Below are 10,635 nucleotides of genomic sequence, written 5' to 3' on the forward strand. Positions count from 1 at the left end.
GTCCCATATTCCTTTTAAGGGGTGTTAGGCCAGCTTTTGATTCACTATAAAATGAAAAGATGACCTTAAAAGGTTAAAATAATGTTCAGAAAATTCATAAAAGTGGAAATATCTGGAAATGTAAGACACTTTTACTGAGGTCACATTTTCATTTTTTGGTGAGTCATAAGCTGGCCTTACACCCCTTAAAAGGAATACGTCGGATTGTGGGATACCCTGTATATATACAACTTTATGAAATTTCAGTAATGTAGTTGTCAATCATAGATAGTATGGTGAATGTTGTACAGTGATAAAATTATCACTTAATCAGCCAATGATATGTCGTTAGTCTTGTAATTGCCCTGGATTCTCCATATTCCAGACATCAATAGACTTCTCGATCGATGTTGAGATATTTAAAGACTTGATACATTATTTTATGAGCTTTGATATAAAAGCACTTTACCTCTGTAATATTCATCTAATACATAGATTCTCAAGATTTTTGATATGGAACCTCCTTGAAAATATTCTCACAATGAAGGAAGATGAATAAAAATATTTTTTTTACTTCCCACCCTTCTGTGTCCTAGGGCCTCTTGTTCCACCTAGAAGACCTTTCCAGCGCCAGTCCTTTCCTCATTGGGCTCATACAGTCATAATTAACACAATTTCTTATAATGTTATATATGTAATATCTTTATGACTCTGTGACAAAAATATGAAAAACAGCAATATCTTTTCGCGTTCACATATGCAAATATCTTTTAAACGGTAATTTTGAGATGTGCCGCTTTTTCTGTAAGCGGTCAGAATGATGTACCCAGACGTTTTATTGTACAAGAATGATAAATGAAATTAGATTAAAGATAAGGATAATGATATTAATATTATTTCTTCATAATCCAAGCCTTTAAAATTACTTTGAAATGAAAATTTCTCTTATTTTCTCTTATTACCGTCATTCCGTGAAACTTTCATTCATAATTGTATTTTGTCTTTCAAGTCGGAACTTTTTTCCTTTTAATATTTTACATAGTTAGCAAATACATTTCGTTTATGAAAAAGTGTGCTGGTTTTTATGCTTCCTATGAAGAAACCCATTTATTTAATATTTTCATGCGATTGTTTACATATTTTTTTTGGTATTATCAAGATTATAATATTAGTACGACGAATTTTGATAAAACGTATATGTAAAAAAATCAACTATTTTACCAGACGAAGAAAGGAATTATATTTTCAAAAGTAGATAGATAGCAGTGGCGGTACTTCCCTAGAAGCCCAAAAGCCCGGCTTGCCTAACAACTCCAAATAAAAATGACTAAATCTAGACCAAATGATTAAAAAAATGTATTTAATTTATGACTATTTTTAAATTATGGCGCGCTTACATGATTATCAAACTATATGCATGCCATTATATGGTGATGGTACTTATTGGTTATGGTTAATATCTGAGGAAGCTATTTTATTATGGTGAACATTTTCTTAATTTCAAGGTGATGGCTTTACCTTACAAAAGTTACATGTTAGCATATTTTGACAATGATTACAATAGAATGTTTATATTTATAATACTTTCTGGGTGCTTACTATACTGGGAATAATATGAGGAGAAGAAATTATAGGTACATCATGTATTAACGAATGTGAAAAATAATGGGCTTGCCTTAATGGTGAACCCTAGGCACGCCACTGATAGATAGTATTATGTTTTAATTGGTCTTGAGGAAGAAGCTGTTTTCGCCGAAACCGGTTGACGTTATAATTAAATTATGATAAGATAAATACTGATTTTATACCATGGTTTTTTAAATAGATAATCACAAAGTTAGTGCTACAAATATTAATAAAAGTTCCATTTTAATGTTTTGGACAAACATTTTTTAAATGTTGATAGCGTCGAATATGGTCGACGTTACGATGAAGTTATAATAAAAAAATATTCTGAATTTATGCAACGTAAATGCTTCAAATATTCTTGAGGATGAAACTGTACGCGTCGAAACCAGTAGACGATATAATAAGATATGTACTAATTTTATAACAAAGTAATATTTAAAAAAATTAAACGGATAATCATAACTTAAGTGCTTCAAATATTAATTAAAATTTTATCATTTAACGTATCAAATAACCAATTTTTAGACGTTGATAGTATAAATTATAAATTAGTCTTGAGGATTATGCTGTTTGCGTCGAAACCGGTTGACGTTATAATAAGATATGTACTAATTTTATGACAAAGTAATATTTAAAAAATTTAAATGGATAATCAACCTAAGTGATTCAAATATTGATTTACATTTTTTTATTTAACTTTTATGTAGCCATTTTTTAGAAGTTAATAGATTAAACTATTAATAAGTCTTGAGGATCAAACTGTTTACATCGAATACGGTTGACGTTATAATAAGATATATAGGTACTGATTTTAAATTAAAGTTTTTTTTTAAATAGGTATATTTACAACTTAAGTGCTCCAATTATTAATTAAAATTTTATTTTTTTATGTATTAAAAAGCCGATTTAAAAATGTTTCCTTTTAGTTAGTCTTGAGGATGAATCTGTATGCGTCGAAACCGGTCGACTTTATAGTAAGATAATTACTTATTTATTTTTTTTACAAATTTTTTAATAATATTAGTATGTAACCACTCACCGACATTTTTATGTCTACCGGTTTCGAGACGTACCCGTCTCTTCGTCAGGACAATCACTAACACAGCATGCAAACAATACTACCCTTCACTACCATAGCACTATTTACACACTTAAAACTACACAAAATGTTTAACACACGATTTTTGGTCGACCCGAAGACCAACATGCACTAAAGGTTTTAGCACAAACATGCGTTACGAGCCGAGGTTAAACATGCACATTAACATTTAAAAAAAAAATAATAAGTAAAAATGACTAAATGACTTCCGCCTCCGTAGTGTAATGGTCAGCATGTTCGCCTACCGTTCTGGAGGTCCCGGGTTCGATTTCCAGGGGGGTTTAATAAATATAAGTGATTTTTTCACTCTAATATTTTTTCAATATTACACTGGACTGGTACCTGAAGTGGAGGGCTGATCACCTTTCCTTCATGTGTAATCGATCAAGATAACACTGCGTTTATATGAAGCAGTGCCCTATGCACCATTGGGGTGCGGTAAGGGATTTATATATATATATATATATATATATATATATATATATATATATATATAAATGACTTAGCACAAAGTAAATGCCATAAATATTAAAAATATTGAGTATAACATAATGACTGATTTTAGAAGTGAGTTATTTCTTTAAAAATTTTAATGAATAATCGCAACTTTAATGCGTCAAATATTTATTTTAGAAATATAATTATTTTGTATTAAATACCTATGTTAAGTCGACCAGTGAAAGTCGGAAGGTTCCCTACTGGAGACAGGGAGGGTTCCTGGCATTTGCGATGATATTTATTGAACGAACTACAATTTCAACCCCTTACCCAAGTCGTGTCTGTCAGGAGCACTGTGACAAAGCGCTACTTCATTTACGTTTCCACTAACGATGGGTTAATGATAAACCTTGGAATTACTTAACACGGCGATCGATTTAACCTGAATTTCTTAACAAATTTAGTTAACAGTTCTCGATTTGCTAGCCATCAATTTACATAAATGCAAAGTGTGTTGAAATTTTGACATCTCAATATAGATAAAAAATTTACAACATTTTGAGTGTGTCCAAATACTTGCTCGCAAATCTGGATTATCTTCAATTATAGGAGTTATTTTTCATATTATTTTTTGACATCTCATCAAAGATGAAGAAGAAATGATCATCTCACCAACAGATGTCTCTAGTGAAGCTCTGGTGATTCAATAACAACGTGTCGAAATTGGATCATAAGTATTTGGACACACTAAAAATGTTGTAAAGTGTGGACGTCAATCATGGGTAGAATGGTGAATGTTGTCTTAATAGACCTAAGATGGTCGCAGTGACATAAGGGATGCAAGATCCCTTGACCTCAAAAAAAAAACATAATATTCAATTTCTCTTAAACGTATTACGTTTTTTATGACAATATTTTAACAACATTTTGAGTGTGTCCAAATACTTGTTCACAAAATCTGGATTATCTCCAATTACAGGAGTTATTTTCATATAAGAGTTTCTGCTTGGTAAAAAGCTTCTTTATATCTCACCAATAGATGTCTATAGTGAAGTTCTAGTGATTCAAGAACAAGGTTTCTAAATTGGTTCATATATACAGAACTTCCAAGAATTTGAGTAGTGTGGTTGTCAATAATGGGTAGAATTGGTAAATGTGACCCGTGTGTAAAGTGATCACTTAAACCAGCCTATGACGGTTGTCAGCCCCGTAAACGCCCAGACTTCCATATTCTTCATCATCTTTGATGAGATGTTAAAAAAATAATATGAAAATAACTCCTGTTATAGATAATCCAGATTTTGTGAACAAGTATTTGGACACACTCAAAATGTTGTAAACAATATTTTAAATTTACATAGATGGAAGCAACTGTAGCTTCCAAAACTAGTCGTAGCAAAAGACAACACTCGAGTGGAAGAGTTTAAAAAACAAGTATATTTAATTTTATTATTGAAATGGACACTTTACAAAAATATAAAAACACGAAAAAATAAAAACAATTGAAACATTTTTACATTATTTGAGCTTCAGTGAAATAAAATAAAGGAATTGTGTTCTGAATAGGAGATGCGAGGGAAGAAATGATAAGAAAGAAAGCGTTAATGGTGATTAGGAATCGCTGAAGCCGAAGTAATACAATTTTGGGAGTGTAGAATTTTATTTCTAGAATAAATGGAGAAAATTGTGTTTTCTTCAAATACAAACGCACAATTGTTTGTTTTCCCCTCAATTCCTCCCATTTTATCTCTCAAAAAAGCCTTAAAATGAATCTTGACAAATATTTCTAATTTTACATTTCGCTCATTCCTTTCAACAACGTCATATATAAAAAAAACTTGATTTTTCAGGAGATCGTTTTTAATGTTTATGAAAACAATAAAATGTTTTAAAAATAAATATCAAGCCACTTATTGAACTTTTTACTGTGCAACGCATCTTTTTAGATAAAACCTGAAGGTTTTTTCTCCATTTGAAAAATATTTAGTATATTTTAAAAAATTATTAAACTATACTTTTCTTCAAAATGCAAAAACAACACTTTCTGCTCTGTAGCGGGTAAATATCAAGTTAAAAATATGCCGCTTTTGCTGGGATATAGTACATTTTCTGGCCATTCCGAAAACATGCACAACTAAAAATTGACGATTTTTGATATATGACGTTGTTGAAATGAGTGAGCGATTTATCAAACGTCTTAAAGAAATGGGTAATATTACATTTTCAGGTGTAAAAAAGCCGCGTTGGAAAAAATGTGTCCTGTATACAAGAGAAAAGTGGTCACTACAGTCTCGTAAAATCTTCATCTTCTTCAAACCCATTGGTTCTTAAACTTTTTTATCTTGTAGACCTAATATTGATGATATTTTTTAACATCTCAAAATATATGAAAAAGCAAAGGAAGAGCGGTAAAAAAATTGCATAATCAAGTATTTCTAATGCTTGAAAGTAGTCAGGAATATTATATATAAATATATATATATATATATATATATATATATATATATATATATATATATATATATATATATATATATATATATATATATATATATATATATTTATATATATAAATATATATATATATATATATATATATATATATATATATATATATATATATATATATATATATATATATATATATATATATATATATATATATATATTTATATATATATATAAGGAGATGCATGAATATAGAAATAAGTAAAAATGCCTGCTAAGAATGAGTGGTGTTGCGTTCTATTGTCTCTGCTTATCCGTGCGGGGAAGCTGCGTGACGGTTAGTTGATTAGTTTCAAAATACCACTTTTTCCTTCACAATACAGGGTGTTTCTTTTATCTTTTTTGTTAGACGCAAACATTATTTAAGCATCTTTGAAAAACAACGTATAAATCTGTCCGTTCGACCAAAGGTGCTAAGCTCTTCATTGTAAGGGTGAATTTCTAAGGGACGTGATTGGAAAGTGATTGAATCGAGTCTTAGAGGCCACAAATCATCCCTTTACAGGAAAAATAGCAGACTGAAAATACTTAAATGTTTCATTTACAAAAAATAGATATCGAAAATTGACTGCTGAAGAAATACAGGTCGAATCATTGAATGGGAGAGATGGACTTATTCAAACTTTTGTCCATATTTATTGACACAAAAGGGGGGAAAAGCTTTCACTTTATAAATTCTTAACGGATGGCAGTATCAGCTGTCAAAATTCCACGTCTATCAAGATTTCAACCCACATTCAAAAGGAATCTTACAATAATACAAATATACAATTTTCAACATTGACGCCCAATTTACGATAAATTGCAGCTCAATTTTCATTAAACCCAGTTAACATTTGACATTTTTCTTTAAATACCGTTTTTGTTTTGGAAAAAAATCTTCGAGATAAAAATATATTTTTGAAAAGAAAATACAAATTGAAAGGTAAAAAGTTAAAATTAAGAGAAAAAATATTTGTTTCAATATTATATACTTATTAATTTTACAAGAAGTGAATTTTGAAATACCTAACGTCCATGCGACTCTGAAATCTAGCTACAGCTTATGCAACTTATTAGGTTTGATATCTTACTAGCTTAATATCACCCTGAAAAAATCCCAAAGCGATTTTTAACTTGGAAGTATAATATATTGACTTGTCAAAACTGACAAACTAACTGTATTGATGTTTATTTTCTTGCCAAGCCAACGTGACTTAAATGACCCTCCTGAACATTTTACGTTTTGTTAGTCACTTTTTCACTTTTTCCTGTACGACTACGATACGTAAACACTGTATTTGAAGGGGTTAAATATTGCTGTAATATTACATTACACTTTAAGTAATCCAATCAATACATTTATTTACATGTATCTTTACAAAGTTCTCTTTTGTGAGTACGTCACTATTCGAGTCTTCCCTTCAAACCCACAGGACAATCCATCAACGTCACATTTCTCTTAAACTTTCTCCCATATAGTAGAAGAACCCTCTCGAATTCCTTAAGGGTTCAATGTCTCATATAACCTAGAAATATTAGGTGTAAACTAACGATCGATAGTTCACTTCAAATATGAATGAAATAATATAATACTCGTATTAAAATGTCGCGGTTACATTAATGAACTTGAAAGTGGTCTTGCACAAGTCACTCGCTTCTTTCAACAACGTCGTATATCAAAAATCGTAAATTATCAGTTGTGCATGTTATCAAAATGCCCTGAAAATTTTCTATATCCCAGCAAAAGCGGCATATACTTAACTTAATATATACCCGCAATAGGGCAGAAAGTGTTGTTTTTGCATTTTGAAGAAACGGTATTCTTTAATTATTTTTTTTAATATACTAAATATTTTTCAAATGGAGAAAAAACATTTAGGTTTTACCTAAAAAGATCAGTTGCACAATAAAAAAATCAATAACTGGCTTGATATTTATTTTTAATACATTTTATTATATTTTTAAACATTAAAAGAGCGAATTATTTTTCTATTAAAATCTTCATGTTGCTCCACAAAGCTGATGAAAACATAAAAATAATAAAACGGAAAAATGAAAGTTTATATATTATAAATAATTATATGATAAATAACGATTTTTAATCGACTTGATATAAAATGTTCTTCTTCTTCTGTGCGTGTCATGTCAGGCCCCCTGACGTCGACTATCACTTGAGAGTAATTGTCCTTGTCTTGGGCAGCTCTAAACAGCATCCCGACGGTCCTGATCCCCGTCCAATCTCGTTTATTCCGGAGCCAGGATATCTGTCCTCTGCTAATTTATATATTAATTACCATGTAAAATCTATCCTTAATTTCAAAACAAACTGTTTAACTAGAATTTCTCTGGAGACATCTTTGATGAGATGAGAGAAGCTTTATATTATATATTTAATCAATATAATTAGAAGTTTTTGACAAACACACTACCCAAGAATTTGAGTAGTGTGGTTAACAATCATGAGTAGAATTGGTGAATGTTATACGTGTGTAAAGTGATCACTTGAACCAGCCTATAACAGTAATGGTAAGTCCCGTAAATGCCCAGACTTCCATATTCTTCTTCATCTAGGTCAAAAAAAACTCCTTATTGGAAAAATCCAGATTTAGTAAGTGAAATTTTAATTAAAAATGTTTATTTTCTCTTCTAGATACTTTTTGCAGTTGTAATTTCATTTATAAGAAACAACAACACATATGTAAATGGTAGACACGTGCGTAAATATGTTGATATCAAGTTAACTTGACCCATTTTGGCGACTTTTCATATCGGAACGTGTCTCTCGGTGCCGGATATATCAACCGGAAGCTCCATTTCTAGTTCCGGTTATGATAGGGTGTCGCTAACGAGGACAGCGCGACGCCCTGCGTCGCCGAACGTATTCGATAGCTCATGCTTGGATTTGAGATAGGAAAACCTATGAAAAATGTAATCAACATTTTGAGTGTGTCCAAATACTTGTCCTTAAAATCTTGTGAATTTGGACACACTCAAAATGTTGTAAATAAATTATATGGTCAAATTATAAACTTAAATAATAAAAAAGAAAATGGTAATTACTGGCGTTTCTCATGAGTGTGATTATAATCTAGGATTCAGACCTCACATACTAATAAAAGAGTTTCTGCTCAATAAAAAAGCTTATTTTCATCTCACCAATAGATGTCTCTTGTGAAATTCTAGTGATTCAAGAACAATGTTTCAAAATTGGTTCTTATACATATATATATAGAACTTCCAAGAATCTGAGTAGTGTGGTTGTCAATAATGGGTAGAATTGGTGAAGGTTACACGTGTGTAAAGTGATCACTTAAACCAGCCTATGACGGTCGTTAGCCCCGTAAATGCCCAGACTTCCATATTCTTTTTCATCTTTGACGAAATGTCAAAAAATAATATAAAAATATAAGGTTTACATTTATTTACTAAATAATTATAGCGAATACTGATAAAATTTAATTCACTTCCAATTCTTCTTTTTCTTTCTGGCTCCATCCCAACTTATCGTCTTTGTAGACTGTTGGAGTCAGCTCTCCTTGTCTTCAGGTTATAGGTCCGTCTATCATGGACAACGTCACCTAGGTTATGTCTTCGAATCATGTTATAGTTTTGCAGCATCCATGAATTTTTTAGTCCTCCTCTGGATGTCTTTTGAGGAAGATCCATGGGGATTGCCTGGTTCACGATATGTTCAGGCTCTCTGCGTCATATGTGCCCATACTATCTCAACTGCCTTTTTTCTACCTTACTATTGATGTCTGTTACACACAAGTTTCTACGAATGCGTGAACTCTTTATTTTGTCTCAATTCAATTCGCTTCTTATTTGACGAAATATATTTTTACAGTAATTGAAAGGCTTCATTATTTATTTATTTCAATTCAACTCGAAATACAGTGTTTGACTTTACTATAGCTTCACTAGAGACGTCTTTGGTGGGATGAAGGAAGCTTTTTATTAAGCAGAAACTCTTTGATTTGCATGTGAAGTCCGAATTCCTGGATTATATTCACATGCTTGAGAAACTCAGAGAAGAGTTCGATCAATATATCTAGAAGTTCCAAGAATTTAAGTAGTGCGGTTGTCAATCGTGGGTAAATGTTACACGTGTGTAAAGTGATCACTTAAACCAGCCTATGACGATCGTCCGCCTCCGTAGTGTAATGGTCAGCATGCTTGACTACCGTTCTGGAGGTACCGGGTTCGAATCCCACTAGGGGTTAAATAAATATAAGTGATTTTTTCACTGTAATATTGAATAAATATTACCCTGGACTGGTACCTGAAGTGGAGGGCTGATCACCTTTCCTTCATGTGTAAACGATCGAGATAACACTGCGTTTATATGAAGCAGTGCCCTATGCACCATCGGGGTGCAGATAAGGGTTTTATTATTTATTATTTTTATTATTATTATAATATATATATATATATATATATATATATATATATATATATATATATATATATATATATATATATATATATATAAATATATATATATATATATATAAATATATATACAATATATATATATATATATATATATATATATATATATATATATATATATATATATATATATATATATATATATATATATATATATATATATATATATATATATATATATATATATATATATATATATATATTTATATATATATATATATATATATATATATATATATATATAAATATATATATATATATATATATATATATATATAACGTAGTCATACAGGAGAAAGTGACCAAGTGCATTGTTTTACAAAACGTGATCATTGACTATTTGATATCCTTACTAGCTTAATTATGCCCTGAAAAAATCCCAAATTTTAAACTAGGAATATTGACTATTTACTGCAACTATTATTAACTGCATTGGTGTTTATTTTCTCGCCAAGCAAAAGTGACTTAAATGGCCCTCCTGAACGTTTTACGTTTTGGTGGTTGGTCACTTTCTCCTGTACGACTACGACTATATATACAACGAGCTT

At 30.4% G+C, this 10,635-nt stretch overlaps 1 protein-coding gene across 1 annotated transcript in view; it reads left to right on the top strand.

Moving 5' to 3' along the window:
- Window positions 1–10,635, top strand: part of LOC148305065 (cathepsin B-like) — a 282,331-nt gene that overhangs the window by 17,336 nt on the left and 254,360 nt on the right. The window lies entirely within an intron of this gene.

The sequence above is a fragment of the Brachycentrus maculatus genome, unplaced genomic scaffold, assembly GCF_059751285.1.
Source record: "Brachycentrus maculatus isolate JH-2025_06_01 unplaced genomic scaffold, ASM5975128v1 h1tg000287l, whole genome shotgun sequence".
Taxonomy (NCBI): domain Eukaryota; kingdom Metazoa; phylum Arthropoda; class Insecta; order Trichoptera; family Brachycentridae; genus Brachycentrus; species Brachycentrus maculatus.